This window comes from Ixodes scapularis, unplaced genomic scaffold (genome assembly GCF_016920785.2).
Source record: "Ixodes scapularis isolate PalLabHiFi unplaced genomic scaffold, ASM1692078v2 PGA_scaffold2__306_contigs__length_199485367, whole genome shotgun sequence".
Taxonomy (NCBI): domain Eukaryota; kingdom Metazoa; phylum Arthropoda; class Arachnida; order Ixodida; family Ixodidae; genus Ixodes; species Ixodes scapularis.
The window spans coordinates 104382113-104399239 of NW_024609857.1; positions in this window are offsets into that span (position 1 = coordinate 104382113).

The following is a 17127-nucleotide window of genomic DNA, read 5'->3' on the forward strand; positions in this document are numbered from 1 at the left end:
TTTAGCCGGAAAATTGACATCATGTGACCTCAACAGCAATTCAACTCCCCGATAAATTTAGCAGGGAAATTGTGGGAGGAGGGGAGGGTATGGAAGAGGAGGAAGAAAGGAAGAGGAGGAGGAGAGGCGCAGGAGGAGGGTAGAGGTGGAGGAAGCGTAGAGGAGAGGGAGGACAAGAGGAGAAGGAGACGAGGAAGATGGGAGGAGGAGAGGAAGGGGGGCATTCCCCCCGTACCCTCCCCTCCTTTTCCTCAAGAGCTGCGATCTCGCCGCCGCCCATTGAATAGGCCTTGTTCGGCTCAGAGCATACCATTTGTATCCCTTGCCGACCTTCTATATTTTTTAACCTGTGAATAACGCCAAAAAAATATGGTACCTCCACTATGGGTTTTCCTGTCTTTGTTGTTCGGTGGATTCCTGATGGTCCTTCACATTCTTGCAGATAATTTCCCATGGCATCACCAGTAATCCGTTAGGATAATCTTCATAAAGTCACCTAAAGATTTGCGTATCATCTATTGTATCAAACTATCAAAGTTTTTTTTTTTAATCTGATGTTAGCATGATTTTTTTTTTTTGAACGGTCGTGTGCGCCCTGATGGCAACACCGTGGTTTAAATTCTTTGAATGTTTGGAGTCATAAGGTAGAAACCCTGTGCTGGACCGAGATGGATAACGCCAACGTGTGTGCTCCCATTTAAAGTGTAGAACCAGATCTAGGAACCTGACTAATATCTTTACAACTAGTCTCTAGGTAAACTTAACGACCGAGCAGCTCTCCTCAAAGCTTCTCATAGCATAGTTATGGAACCCATTGCTTGGATATTGAAGCTCTGTGTTACCAAGGATTAAGAAGTCATCCCATGCTGCCTCGTTTAGACGTTCTTTTATTTGTCCCCAGCTGTCACCACGCGCGAAAAAGATCCACGTGTCGCAGCTGAATACTCCTCCTTTCCTTAATTACGAAACTGCCTTGCTTAATTTTCGACTGAAATATGTTTCCCGCCGTCTATGCCTTTATCGCCGACTACTTGCCTGTATAGTCGTTTATATTTACCAAAACGTTGCTTTAATTGCTGTTTGCTGACCCGTTTACAATTAGGGTTGCGCAGTACAACAAATTGAAGGCGTGCAATCTAATCATTCCAGTGTGTGTTAGTGTTATTTTTGCGGTTGATATATTTATTGAATCTGCGCGGTGAACTTTATCGCAGGTTGTTTGTCACCTGCACGAGCCAAATCTGTGTTGTAGAGTGGAGATATACGCTGTTGTATAACACGCAAGACGACCTATCTACTGCCTGAGTATAAATGCCTTTCGCAGGGAACTAGTAGTCTGTTTTTTAAACGCTATGGAAAATCTCACAAATGCTTGTACACTTTTCAAATATTTTTTCTAGATCTTTTTGGTGTATGTGTAATATAATATATGTACTTTTTTACTAAATAGAAATTTGTTGTGTCTTCACTGTGTAATCAAAACGCACTGTTTACGGCCAGACTTCGTCTTCCACAATAGAATCAGAGAAAACAAACACACACTTGAACTGTCAATGTTTCCCTAGTTACATGTGACGACTTTCGCTGCTATTCTGAAGAATCAAAACTCCTCTTTTAGACAACACTACACAAGAAGCTTATTTCTCGGCTTCGTCCGGATACATGTCTGAGACGCTCACTCGTGCTCTCCTTCCTGTGGCAAGGAACAGGAAGACGCACAAAATTCCTGACGTGGCGGACATCCAGGTGATCCAGCGAGGTAGCCGTTTGCGGATAATGACCATATAGTAAAAATTAAATTAATGGAACCCTCAGGTCCCAGGGGTTTTGCTCACGCAATTGAAATTTCGAACACGTTCTTATTGCGTTTACATAATTAAATAAATTTTATTCGGGTGGTGTGAAATTTTAACATATATAAAACAATCCGACATGTTCATATACATTGTTGCATGAAGGCCATAATTTAAGAGAAAAAAATATAAAGAGACGGCGCAATACACGTACAGGACAAGATAAATATAAAAATGGGACCGTATTTTTTATTTAATTATTAGTCCGATAATCTTAACCAACAATGCCGACGAACTATAAATGTTTGTTATATGTTCTTATTCTAATAAAAAGTTTTAAAAAATCCCACATTATAAATATATATTAAAAAAAACAGAAAGAAACTTTGCCAAAAACAATTATTTTGAGACTGGTTTTCTTTTTAAGCCCCCTTAACGATCGATTCCAAGTCCCTCCAGTTCCAGTGAGCCTCGGCAAAATACATCCAAGTGCCGTCCGCTTCGCGCACCATCCGCCCTTTTCCTTCCTTCCAGCAATTCAACCACACTAAATACACGCACCCGTGTAGGTCTAAAAGCTCGACCTCCGTCGTTCTCGAGTCTCGAACGAGAGTGGGAGATTCGCAGCGACCGTGGTCGTGGCCCGCCCGCCACAGCATGCGAGCGTATACACTATGGCGGACCGCGGAATAGCGCGCTGCAGCGAGGCGAACGGCGGGGCTGGCGAACCCAATACCCCGCCTCAATTACCGGCCCCGTCCCCACTCGCGGTCATTTGGGATCTCATGATCGGGAAGCTCCGTTAATATTAAACTGCGCTCTTCCCGAACCGTCCGCACGATCAAAGTTTTACCGCCGTTCGCATCACCCCCGTGGGGGAGGGTCGGGATCCTCTTCCTGCGGCCCGAGGAGAGAGCGCCGATAGCCCGACCAAATTTCGGAGCTGTCTCTCGAGTGTGCTGCGATGGACGAGGGATACGGTTCGTCCGCTCTTCGTTCGCGCTGCGCCGTCGCTTACGTTTTTCCATCATCGGCGTTTGCGGTTTGAAAAAGTGGACCCTCCGGAAAATTGTTCGGAGGGGGGGCGTCCAATTGCGAGCCTCGCCGGAGCTTTCGAGTAGGGTATGTTTTTGAGACCCAGCTATTGCGCGTTTCGAGTTTTAAAGCCAACAAAAGTTTAATTTAAAACTTTTTTTTTTACGGTTGTGGTTTTTTGCGGTTACCGAATCGTATCGGATGAACGGACGGAGCGACCGGGAACACTCAATCGCTTTTGGCTGCCGTGTTCCAGCACTTCAGAAATAATGGTTTAACTTCAGCGTGACCATCGGCAGTTGCTACCCGCAACCAAAAAAGGTTTGGAAATCACTATTCGCTATTTTCTTCTCATTCGGCCTCTGCACATGCCGCGCGACACTTTTAGAGCGCAGACGACTCCGCGGCGCGTTCCCGCAGTTTACAGCCAAAGGGTACCGGCGGGGGCCGCATTTTACCGCCTTGGTTAGTGCCCCGAATAAGCTATTCCCACAACACTCGTAGCTTTAACAACAGCTTTAATGACAGCTTAACCCGACTGTTTTTTATTTGTGGTAACAGTGTCTCGCTGTGTACTTGGCATCCCTAATTAAACCCACAAACTATGAGTTGGCCGTTCAACTAAAACAATGGAAAATACAATGATTGCATATGTTATCTAAAAGCAAACGTTATTCGTTGCTTTGAAGCCTTTTCTGTTAACCTTGTTTTACTCGGACAAAATATTTTTGACTATGAGTAGAAACATGATATAATTTTCATAAAAATGTTTTTTTTTTTATTCTACCTCAGTCGGGTACAACCAGCATTTAATTATTTATACCACACACTGGAGATAACTCATTTCATTATGCTTTGATCTGAATATTCGCGAAAAACGAAAGAGTCCGTTTGAGTGTGAAAGGCCTGGAGAACTGAAGCACAGTTATAATTAGGGAGCTTTAATTTACATACGCTTGCACACCTCAATCAACCGCTGGGACACTTAATTATGCAGACACCATGGATCGCATATTTTCGTCGGGGGCCGATCCATCGATCTTTCAAAACTCGCCGTGGAGCTTCTGCCCAATTTATTGACTAAGTTCAAGTTCCTCCTTTCATAGAAATATCAACAGCACATAACAAAATTGCCGTTTAATGGCTAGATTTGAAATGAAAAAAAAAAAGAAGGTAACATAAAGTATGCGCGCTTTAATTGGAACGACACACAAATCACGCTCGATGAAACTCAATCCAACAAAGCATATATATAAGTAAAATCTGACGAAGATGTTAGGGCGCATGTTAGTTTTTCCCAGATTTTTTTTATGTTTTGCTAATCGCTCTATTCAAATCAGCGTAGCTCTTTAGGCAGCCTCTTCAATCTTCTTTAGCAGTTTTTGAAACTAAATAAAGAAGCAGATGCGTTCAAGTTATCAAATTAGCAAAATATGTGAAGTGGAAAATTGTGTATTGATAGTCAGATTAGACATGCATCAAACTTCAAACATTGCGGCTACTAAAAGCAATAATCCTTGAGATAATAGTATCAGTGGTCAATGTGCACGGTACACGGACCTCTGTAGACCGAAAATTTTAGCGTCAGTTAGAAAGGCTTTCAAAATAAAATAAACATAGTAAGGTAGATCTATCACCAAGTGCGATTAAACAAAAAGGAGACATTAAGCTAATTCACGAAACACTGCGAGTCATGCTGCTTCAGCGGATGTTCCTCTACACACGTTGCAACAAAAATTAAAAGAGGTATATAGGATTATATTTCGTAATTATAATAATTATAACTTTTTTTTATAAGGATCTTGCCGCAGTAGAAAAACAAAATCTTGCCAAGAACGAAGGAAGCAAGAAGAGCTCGGCGGGAATAATTAACGAAGAGTGCCTGTCGTTTCCCGAGAAGACGACATCATCCTCTCCTCTCAAAATTTGCATAATGCCGTCGATTCCCCGACCCTCTTCCCCTCCTTCCTCCCCATGCCTCCCCCATTCTCCTCCTCGTATCCCTTGCATCAACCTCCGCTCGGTTAGTTCCTTATTTTTACGAGACGAAGGTAGTATCACTCGTGCTGCGCGCCTGTAAATGCTTCTTTCCAACATAGCTTCGCATATTTTTTTTGTCGTCTTTTTTTTTCTTCTTTCCTTTCCTCAATATCCTTCGTACACGCGTGTCTTTTTTAGACCCCTCGTTACACCTCGCGGGCCTTGCACTCTCCTCAACTAGGACAACTTTTTTTCTTTTCTTAATGCGTCTCAAGTTACACGCCTTTTCCTTCGAGCGTAGTTTTATTTCTGCTTTAAGGGACCTTACCTTCCACGCATTTGGAGATTAACGGAGCAATTTTTGGTGCCGGCTTTTGCCTCGGTACCACCTCCCTTCTTGCATTTTATTTTTTAACGTCACGCTGTTCGATGTATTTGCTTTTTTTTCCGCTTGTCTTCTTACACGCTATTTCCTTCGCTTTGCGACGTCGACTCTCGTCGTTATGGCGTTTCATTAAAAGTATAGCGCTGGCGAGTACAGCGTCTCCATGTGTTTCTTGTCTTATTTTCTTTTCTTTTTTTTTCAACGACGCGGTAACGACGCGCCATGTTGTTTACGAAAGTAGTGAAAGTGGTCTTTTACAAATTAACATCGTTTCTTTCCACCTTTCCTTGCGTGTTGTAGCATGCTAATTAGCTTCTACACCGCCAGAATCTAATATAAAATGGATTTGCGGACGGTGTAGCGGAGAAACACGAACATGAATCTTTTGTTTTTAATGACGCGTTCTGCTGTTTGTTAGATTAAGCAAATTTACGACGGTATTAGAATGGCACGAGGAATAAATAAATATTACAAACTAGTAGCGGAATACGGCAGATTCTCAAATGTGCATACAAACTCAGACACACTGCCTAATAACATTACAGGCTTGCCAGTGCCTTTTTTCATAGGCGTCGAGTGCCAGAGTCAATTTCGCGGACATGTACCATTTTACGTTTTCCACAATAGGTCATATGGAAATATTCCGGTGCGGGAATACTATTAGTACATTAATCTATTATGACTGTCGTTTTGCGCTCTGTAAATATTACTTAAGCACATTAGTTTAAAGGGCCTTCAATAAGTACAATGAAAATAATTATCCTTCAAACTTTTTTTGCCGCTAACATAGACGTGAAACGTCCTAACTATTACAAACTATTAATTAATGCAAGGTCTATTATCTAGTTTAGGACGTGAATCGCTGATGCACTCTGCATTATTGCGTCTTCAAACTAGACGCTACTTTAGGGATACCTTAGAACTTCGCACAAAAGCAATAATAATTTAAGATATAAAGAATAAGAAAACGGAGGATTATAAAGACAACTACTCTCTTTCATTGGGTAAGACGTTGTTGGTTCCAACGGTGCGTGATCTTTCGTTCCCTGAACCTCCGTTTTGAAAAAGTCTGGTTGTCTGCGAAAATCTTCCGTGTTTTGTTTTTCTTTGTATTTCAAGTTTTTTTTATAATCACAACACGCTCACCTTAACCAGTACGCAATAATTGCCCTTAAGCGTTCGGGTCATTATAAAGTTAACGAAAGCAATAAGACTTTGTTATTACGAAATTAAAGCATTTTTTCTAAGCGGGACGCCACGGCGTCCGGCAATCACCGACCATTTCTTCCATCACGCACCTGGGCATCGTTATTCACCCCTTCTGGGAATAGCATACGGCGGCCGCTTCAAACTCGATTCGTCACATATGCGCGACTTCCAATTCGTTTTCCTTGCTCCGGCGCGCCTACATTCCACGATCCGCCATTACAAACTTCGAGTCAGAAAAAAAAAAAAAAATATATATATATAAGGCGCTTCGAAGTGCTTACGACCAACGGGACCGGAAATTTATGACATCCGTGTGCCGTAATGGTCAATTTTAAATGGCCCCATTCAAAGATCGATTGTGGGCATGCGCGGCTAGCAAGCTTTCAGCGGAATTGGAAAACTCACCTTAACCGTAAATCAGGAAAGAAGGGGAAAAAAAGAAAGATAGATGCAAGCAAACGCGACACCTACGAACGAGCCAACCGCGAACGGAGTGATGGCTTTTCCGCATCTTCCGCGTGCATCAGGAGAGAGCCACTTGTAGGTGCATGGTCCCCGGCGCGGAGGAAGAAAGAACGAGTCATTTTTTGCCTCGCCTATTCATTAACGTATTTTTTTTAAACTTCAATAGCAAATAGAACAAAAATCGTATTAAGTTGTAAGAAAGTTAAGGGGAGAAATATTTGATACCTGATCTGGGTTAGCTTTCAACGAATTCGTAGAATGCTGATGAGATACCCCCGATTGAATGTTTGTACTGAACATCTCAGAACTGTTGTCGATTTAAAAATAAACCTAGCGCATATTAAGACATCGTTGCAAACCGCTCGTAAATTGTCAATGTAAAACCAGAAAAAACAAGGCCCGTATCGTTGTGGCGATGGGCAAAAAAAAATTGTTCGTGTATTTTTGTTTGGATATCTTAAAGACGGGACCGCGCACGTTCCCCTTGGTACAGACTTATTCAACACTGATTAAAAAAAGAGTCCGATCGCGGCTTTTGCGCTTACCTAGACTTCACTAAACAAAGAAAGCAATCCGTAGAAAAAAAAAAGACGAAAGCAACAAAGACTTAGGGTGACGAAAAAATGGAAAAATACAAAAAGGAAACAAGAAGCACCGGGTCACTGAAGACGCACACAAGACCACGAGAAGCAGGCGCCATTGAAAGCAAGCTGAAAGCCAGGCAGGCAGTGCGAACCAGTGAACTCGAAAATGGGGGCGTAATGGAGGTTCGGTCGCTGCTCAAATCATGCCTCGGTCGGGAAGGATTGGGTTCCCCTTTAATTCGATTACAGGTGACGGCAAGGTGTCTCTCATCCTCTCTCTCTCTTTTTACCGGGACATATATTTACATTGGTGGTAGTTGCTTGACTGGCTGGCGCTTTTTCGCCCTGACACTGATGGTTTGGTGCGGGTGCTTAGTCACGCGTTTGAGTGTTTTCTTATATTTCTGTTTTTTTTTTTTTAAGCAGACTTTTGGGTAACGCGTTGCTTGAAACACGTTACACACAAGTCTGCTTAAAACCCCATAAAAGTTTGCCTAAAAATGGATAACCATAGGATGTATAAAAGTTTGCTTAAAACCATATAAAAGTTACGCGTTAAGAGTGACGCGTTAGATTTATCTAGTTACGTTCTAACGTAGCGAAGTAACAACCTAGTTTCTATTCGAGAGAAGGAACGAGTAACGCATTTTCGTTACTTTTTGATGAAGTAAAGAGTTCAAATATTTAAATATTTCTGGAGGGGAACGTGCACATCACGAGTCACCCCACTCTGTTTTCACCCCCCCCCCCCCCCCCCGCGTAAAAAATTGGGAGGGGGTGTATTTCTACACAACCTAGACCTTAGTCTGCCTCAATGGGCGACTTGTCTCCCAACTGTAGATGAGAAATTTAGCCAGTGCAATACAACCGCTAGCCTGGGGTCTTTAACGTGCATCAGGCAGTAGTGGTACACGACTCGCACTCCGGTACGATGCTTATCCAGATTGAAACGGGCAGGGATGGCGATTGAACCCAGGATCCTTGGGTTATGCAGTGCGAGCTTTTGCTTCACGTGCTCCGACCTGGTGTACGCTAGCCCACTCGGCCACCGATCCCCCCAAAGAAGAAGTAAGATTACCATGAATGCGTCAAAAAGCTACGCGGTATTAAAGGGGCCATTAAACTATTTTTCTACTACTCAGAATTACACCCTACCGTTAATAACCGAATAAGTTTGCCTTAGGTTTTCTTTCTAAGCAATACCAATTGGCAAATAAATCCGAGAAATATGAACGTCATTCATCCCCCCAACTCGGAGCAAAATCAAGCGGTCACCTGGCCTGGTACATATCCTATGCCGCCAACGTTAATCATAGCCACGCGCTGGGGTTGGCAAAGTAGAACACGCGAGCTGAGATCTAGGCATTGCTAGAGTTCGTCTGTTCTCATTATCGCAGTGGTTACGCACGCGCCACGACTCGAGTGTCTGCCGATACATTGATTCTTACGAGCCGAAGTCGAGTGCTCACGCAGTTCTCGTGTACAATCCGTGAGCCGCGCTCAGTGGTCGTCCAGCGAGTGGTTCCGATCCCAAAATCACATCAAAAGCTTTGCGAAGGCAAAACTAAAATAAATAGTCCCCTTTTGTCCCCGTAATTTAAACACGACCAAGAAGTCTCTGAATGAGTGGCGGTCCGTGCGAGCATCCTTGGGCCGAACCAGGTCCAGTGCGCTTTCATAAAGTTATAAACACCTCAAGCCGAGGTCGTTTCACGACCCCTTTAACGACAGAAAATATTGGTAGGTGGCTATAACTTCATTAAAATGCGACAGATACAGTGTAACAAGAAAGTAACGGGTTCGTTTTGTATACCAATAACAAATAAGATAGTTAGTTATTTTGTTATGCAGAAACAAGTACCGGTATTACTTTTTAGTATTTTTTTTCCGGTAATGACATGTATGATTTCAAGTGAGTTAATTTTTTTTGTGTACTTCGTGCTATAAAAGAAAACGCGAGTCCACTTTGTTCATTATGAGAATTTTTGCACGTTATGGGCTACCGCCGCGGAATTTTGGGTCCGACCATGTACAAGAGCTGATGATGATTGATGAAGGTGGTTACTTGGGCCAGTTCGTTCATGGTTTTAAAAAGTTTAAAAGCGCCGAAGACAACAAGGACGAAGACGAAGTAATGCAAACACAAGGTGCACTCGTTCGGAAAGAACACGCACTATATAGGCCCCATCGGCCAGTCTAGTCATTGTCACATCGGCGCAAAGCATTTTTGATTATATAAAACTCTGCTGTTTTTTTAAAGGAAATATACGCATTGCGGCATCAATTTCCTTTTAAAACAAAAAGTTTGATTTTATCAAGAAAGGTTTGCGCCGGTGTGACGATGACTACCCTGACCGATGGTACCTATATAGTACGTGCTCTTTCCGAATAAACTACAGTTGCGAATGCGTCTTGTGTGTTTGTTTTACTTCGTCTTCGTTCTTGTTGTTTTCGGCGCTTTTATACCTTTGAGGATCATTAAGGCTTTTATGGTGCGAAATGAAACATAGGCCAAAGTGCGCCAAACGAGGTTATATCTGATATCTGTTTGGTAGGTCATCGCCTGACAGATATCTGTTGCATTAGGTCAGGTGTAAAAGGTCAGTGATCGAAATATAAATAAGTACACGATCGAATGAAATGAAAGGATGATCTGCGAGTAAAAGAACAGGGCGTCGACCAACTACGAGATAGTGCGAAATTGAAGGTGCCTTTTAGTGGACAGAACACAGATCTGTCCAGGCAGGTTCCTTCGCCATGTTGCCGGGTTGCCAGACCGAATAAAACATTCAGGGCACCTGGCGGTTCATACATGAACCCGTGAACGCAGGCTTAAAAGCAAGTGCTAAAATTGATTTTGGATACTCCTCTATAAAACTTTCCAAGAAGACTGCCACGGTGAAAATTACTCTTTTCGAAGTGAGCTGTGGTGTCTCGGGCGGGCTGAAGTTTGTATCGTCACCGTCTAACGGCAGAGCTCGTTGCCTTCAGGGGGGCTCCCGAGTTTGTTAAGAATATCTTGTCACTAACGAGAGATGTCGTGCTGTCAGACTACAGAAGTGCACTTCTTTGTTGACAGAAGACGTGGATGAAACCGCCACACTATAGACATCGTGGCTTCTATACTTTTTTTCACTCAGGGGCCGGATCCAAGCGGGGGGGGGGGGGGGGGCGACGGGAGCGGCCGCCCCCCCCCCCCCGAACTAAGTCGTCCCCCCCTCCCCCTTCTCAGAGGGCAATTGGACATAGGTAGATCCCCGATCCCCAACCCCCCTCTCCCCCCCTTCCCAAATAACACCGATTACCGGCTTGCCAGGTGGTAGAAGGCTCGGTACTCAAGTTCGAGGGTTCAAAATAGGGTAAGTCGCACCCTAGCAGGCACAGTTGTACTCTGAACTTGGAGAACCACTCCGTCGAATGGAAGAATAGCATCCTTACGAATTTCTTCGCCCCCCCTCCCCACCCCCCCCCTAAAACGGAGTTCTGGATCCACCCCTGGTTTCACTTGATGCTTGAGCGCAGCCGACACTACGAGCTACTGGGACAAGTTAAACAGTGTGAAAAGCGCAAAGTCATGGCGTTTGTGATTTTTCCCCACGTGTCCTATAGTCTGCTAAGCTAGTCAAGCGCAGTGAATGCCCTGTTAGTTGCGCCTTCAGTATGTTTTGTTGGTGTTTAGTTCGAGCCTCAGACTCCACTCAGACTTATCATCCGCCAACTCCTTTAAAATGCCCCGCAGGCGTTTGGTTAGTGGCGTCACCCCGGACCCCAACCCATGCGGATTCGCCCGCCCACACCTGGCTGTGCGCGGCTTTCCCATGTCTGGAGAAAAAGGCATCCTGATGGTTGAGCTGAGCCCCGGGATGGTTGGACCTTTCGGGGCCCGGCTTTATCAAAATCTCCGTGATTATCCACGGTCCGGTCTAAAGACCTCTGCAGGCCGAATTTGGCCCGTGGCTGGGGTTCGGAGACCCCTGTATTACACTAACGGCCCTCCACCGGATAGACTAAATGAGTGCTCGACAGAAAACTCTTCACCAATTATGTGATAACTTGTGAACTAACTTAAGCAACCGGTTATTTTCCTTTTTATTTATAATATTAGTTTTCTCTTCCTCTTCCAACTTTGTCACCCTCTCAAAAACCAGGTTGCGATTTGTCTCATCACTCGAGAGTCGAGACGCACACACCTCCTGGAGTTCGCTTTGCTATCACCACAGTATAAACAACTAAGAATCGACATTAGAGATTACGCTGGCCAAGTTTGATGTGGAAGAGAGGCACTGTTGCGTACAGACATGATTGACGGATGACGCAAGTCGTACTATTATTCTAAAGAAACATTAGGTAAGCAAAGATCGACCAGATCGACACAAAGTGGGTTGATCAGGAATCAAGCTGATTCCGTTACAAGTCAAGTAGTGACTAGTGGGTCGTTCAAAAATATTGTTATACTTTAAACAAATGACAAGAGGAAGACGGAATAGAACAGGGCGTATATTTTAGTTGCATAAATTAGTGAAGATACGCAGATAAATTAAATATATATATATATATATAAATACACGAGCTTAGCACCATGGCCACCGTGTTACCCATATTCTTTGGTCACGACCACGCAAGTCCCATGGAACGTGTCGAAACTTTTGCTGAACGTTCCCTGGGATATCTTGTTGGCTGGGTCTCCATAAGATGGTGATCTTATATGGCAAGCTCTCTCCAGGTTTCTTTTGATGGTACGAATGCCCTGGACTATCCGACTTCTGGTGGCATGCCTTACATCCTCTCTGCTCGTATCTCTGCAGTTAGAGTGGATGATGATGACCCTGTGATTTTTCCTTGTTCCCAACCAGCGACTGTGAGTTTCTAGGGAGGTGAGGAGCACGACGCGGGTAGTTCTACTTTATTCACTGATGTTCTGGTGGGGAGCGCCCGCGATCCAACCTCTTTGGTGGTGGCGCAAAACCAGGCGGTTGTTGTTAAATTATCTAGCTGCGATGGGTCGGTATAAAAGCGTAGCGCCACTGAGTCGTCCTGAACGCACTTCGCGTTCGTATGCGGCAGCGACCAGTCGTTGACGGGGCTGTCAGTCCGGCCCAATTTTTTTGGCCAACGGCTTGTGGTCAGCGTCTTAAACACGTTCCCATGGGGCTGAAAGCGGCGCTAGCTGAGGCTTGGTTGAAATATCGTATGTCGATACGAAATATCGTATCGATAGAATGTTACCGCCGGCTCCGATGCTTTCCATGCGCAGGAGCTGTGGTGCCCGAAGGCTCTCTGCCCGGTCTTTAATGATGTTCATTTGCGCTTGGAGTTGCAAATCGTCGTTGGCTGTTGTCTTGAGGGGACCTGCGGCTACTTGCATTACCTCCAGGCTGAGATACACTCCACATGGTATCGTTGGCGCAGGGTGAACCACAAGTAGTTCTGGCCGTACCTGCAGGATCTGGGAGTGTGGAGCGATCCCACGAGGGTTCGCAGTGGGCGTTCCTCGGCTCCCCAGGAATTCGAAGTTACGCACGGTAGCAGGGCGAGGGCACGTCTCCACATCCGGGAGTGCTGGTCCGGCCATACGTCTCCGCGCCGCCGTCCTCATCTAAGGGGAGGCCGAGGATCTTGGTGGACTCGGTTGGTTGGATTCGCAGTCCCTGTAGATGTAGCTGCACCTGGTCACGGATGCCTTTCCGGTGTTGTTCGCGGCTGGCCACGACGACGTATAGCGTTTCTTCGGGTATGGGCAGAGGTCAACCTCCCAAAGAAAGCTGGACACGGCGTGGACTCTCGCTTGCACGGCGTACTTTTGGTGACCAAGGGACAAGAGGCAGGCCCCGTTTTGACATATAGATTGAAAATCCGAGTCTGCGGACAACTTCCAGAGGAGGGGGAAGGCGGGACGTGAGAAGGCTGATTAGAGTTGTGGAGAGGATGGCATCCTGGAGGACACCACTGTTGTTAGCGGGTCACGGGGCCCAGGCTCCGCCCCACTCCGACACGGTATGTTCTGTCATGCAAAGGTCGCTGATATACTGAAGCGGGCGACCCCTCAGTTCGCAGTTTCGAACAGCCGAGACATCTGCCGCGCGAGGCACCGAGTCGGAGGCTTTCAGGAGATCGATGACTACCACGGTGGGGGTCGCAGGAGTGCTCGAGGGTGTAATTGTGAAGCACGACTTATTTTATCGTGTGGCTTCTGAAGCCGGTCTAAAAAAAAGTAGAAGTTCTGGCCGTTTTTAGGTGCGACTGAGGTCGTTCAAGGTTAGCCTTATTCGATAGAATTCGATATTTTTGCCGCTAAACATCCAATCTCAAGATATCTCCGTACCTATGTGGGGAGTTGTATGGTCGGTCAATGATCTAATTCTTATTTGTTAATACTTCGTCTATAGTCACTGCGAGTCTAAGAATAACAAGGCCTGGCTCTTTACGTTCACTCTTAGTTTCGCGATTCGCTCTTCGGTGTTCTAAACAGCAAGGTGCTCGGCACTCGTCACGCTCAACATTTCCCAACCTCTCGGTGCCTGTAAAGTTCTTCAGTTCCGCATACATGTTTAACAAAGTACAATAATAAAAAAAAAAAAACACTAGCCCGTACCAACACTGAGCCGCAGTGTGCTCTTCAAGTTCTTCGTGGCAACAACTGCAACCGATCCGCCGACTAAATTTCCATCGTCCGAGAATCCCGCGCGCGCGGGCGCGCTCTCTCCTTTTGAAATTACCCACTTTGTGGCAGCCTCTTTCGTTATTCCCTCGTCTTTCTCTTTCGAAGCGTTCAGTGTTAGGGGGATAATAAAAAAATAAAAAAAAAAAGGAACGCGGCAGCTTGCGGCAAATTACTCCCGGAGCATCCCGGGCCGACCAAGAAGGATGCCCTCAGATTACCCCCGGCCCAGCACCTAACCCGACGGTAAGTCATATTTTAGCTCGGAAGCGTAAGCTCTTTTTCTCCCGTGCGAGCGAAGATGAAAGGCAGAAGAAAGGAAGGAGCATTACTCCGTTCACCCCCCAAGCCGACAGTGCGGTCGATGCTACGTCCACTTTAGCCCAATCATACGTCTCGCATTTGCCCCGTGATAACGCCCTCCCATCCAAACTCACGCGACGAGAGCGTGGTAAGGTGATGAGAGAGAGGAGTTTGATTGGTCCCGCGAGCACGTAGCCAATCAACCGCCTCCCTTCCATCACCTGACCTCGCTTTCCGCGCTTTAGTATGAGCGGGAGAGCGTGATCAGGGGAAGAATGACGGACGTGTGATTGGTTCCACGAGCCCGTAGCTTCCATTACACTGTCGGCTTAGGAGTGAATGGAATATAGGGAACGAGGGGAGAGATAGAGACAGAGAGAGAAATAAGAGAGAGATGGGGAAGCAGGGTCGAATGCTCAGCAGTGCAATGCCGCGAAAACAATGAGCTTGTGCTGCTCAATCGGTCCGAGAAATGGAGGCTTCCGCCGCCGCCTCCCTCCTGCCCGATCCTGCTCGTCTGTGGGCGGAGAGGCTTATGTTTCACCAGTCGGGAGATGAACGCGCAGACAACGAGGCGGTTCATTAGGGGTGTCGTTGGCCGCCGATGCGTGAGTTGCGCGGCGGCTACGCCTCACCGCCGTTCTGGGTTCGATGGTGCGGAGAACAATGAATAGGTGTTGCGGAGAAGGGGTTTCCTTCTGGTTATCTGTTCCACCTTGGAAATAGCTGATTAACGTAACCTTTCCTTCTTTTCTTCTTCTTTTTTTTTCGGAGTTATTGGTGAAAAGACGGCACACGAAGAACAGACGGCACGCGAAGCTGCGGCACGTAAAAACCTTTTGCTACCGCGGCAGCGGCTGAAGCGTCTCGGCCAAGAGGTTAGTGTAAAAAAACTGCGGCATTAAGAAGACACGAAGTTAACTGAAAATTTGAATGTTTAACGACCACTGCTGGAGGTGTATCGAAACATAAATTTAAATATTAATTTTGCTAGTTTTTTTTTTTTTTTTTACTTTTTGTTTGTTTGTGATGACTGAAGTTATAGTTTGTTCACAACCTCGAAAAATAAAATAACATATTTTCAAGTTTCTTTTTTTTTTAGACTTTCAAAACTTGTATCTCAGAGGCACATGCATTGGACTGGTAAAAAATCAGAAAACAAAGGGCCTGCTTTTTAAGCGTTAATATTTCTCGCGCTGATGGCGTGAGGAAGGGGGCATCCCAGCAGCGATGATCTCAATTAGAGCTTAGCTTTATATTAGGGCATTTATTTTCAACCTGGAAATCTGTAACACAATTGTAGTCTTGTTGGCAGGCTGGAAAGGAAAGCGGCACCTTGCTCCTCAAACCTGACGGGGTTCGATTGAGGTACGACTAACAACCCCGTCAATCATTGCCAAAATCCTCTTGAAGACTTTTAACCCGGCAAGTCAGCTATCTAGTCAGATGTCACTACAAAAGAATGCTTTCTGCGATAAACAAAAACAAGCTGCAATCGTAAGGTCAAAGGCGGGACGAAAATTGAACTAAAATTGTCACCCGCGATCTTCCTTTTTTTATTTTCTAATTAATATCTACCGATTTGTTACATCCAGAATAGTTAACCTATAAATGGTCGTATTCACCCATCACACATATAACTTAGTTAAAGTACAGTGTCCGCCTTTCTCTTCACTCCGCATTGAAAAAAAGAAAAGAGTTTCCGGAGAGCATTACTCTCTGTCACTACATCTACAATATCTTTACGTGGTACCATCGATTGGCGACAGCATGCTAGGACTGCGTCAGTAGTATCACCAAACAGATGCGCAGTTAGTGGCGTCCACTTCTGCCCATTCCCCTCTCTTACCACAGTCGGAGCAGTGCGGAACAAACATGTACAAAGCCTTCATTTCACGAAGTCGATGGGGTTTAGGCCATTTTGTGTTCCCGTCTCGGCCAAGAGAACGTTGAAACCCCCGCGTCTCTCATCAAATAGCCCCGACTCTTTTTTATAAACGTTTTACTCCCACACGAGTTTCGGACTGAGCCAGACAAGCGAAGCAGACTTCTCACACCCGCTTAAATCAACGCATTAAAGTTGGCTGCGCGGTAATCTCGACCTCGCCGAGTGGCCCGCCATTGTCCGAGCCAAGTGGAGCGACGAGAAAGAGACGCTCAGCGAGAGGCGCCGTCGGGGGACGCAGATGTCCGGCAGGGAAAGGGCCTCCGGCAGCGACGGCCGGCTCTCGAGCCGCCGCGGGGGCTTCTGCTGCTCCCGTTAGCGTGCTCGGCGGACACAATGACGTCCTTTGTGGGGCCCGCTGCAGGAAAATTAATGAGGCCCTCTTAGGCGGCCCAGATCAAGAGCCGCGTCCTTGTCGCGGTGTCGCCCTCACAAAGGACCACCGCGTCTCTCTTGCCGGACAAGAGGAGGCCAGCATCGCCGAAAGAGCCCGCCGAATCATCGAAACGCCGAGGAGGCCGCTTCTGTCCGGGGCAGCAGCATTGACACGCGGATTGTCCGTACGGCTGGGGAGTTCAGAGAGTCGGGTATTTAAACCAACTGCCGTATGGCGACCTGCGCGCTGATCGACACGCACGCCAATACGTGTGTGCTTGAACGCACGCAAACACACCCACACACAAACGAAGGCGCGCGCGCGCGTGTGTGTGTGTGTGTGTTTGTTTGTGTATTTGTGTTGATTCGTTGGTTGGTTGGTTGGTTGGTGGACC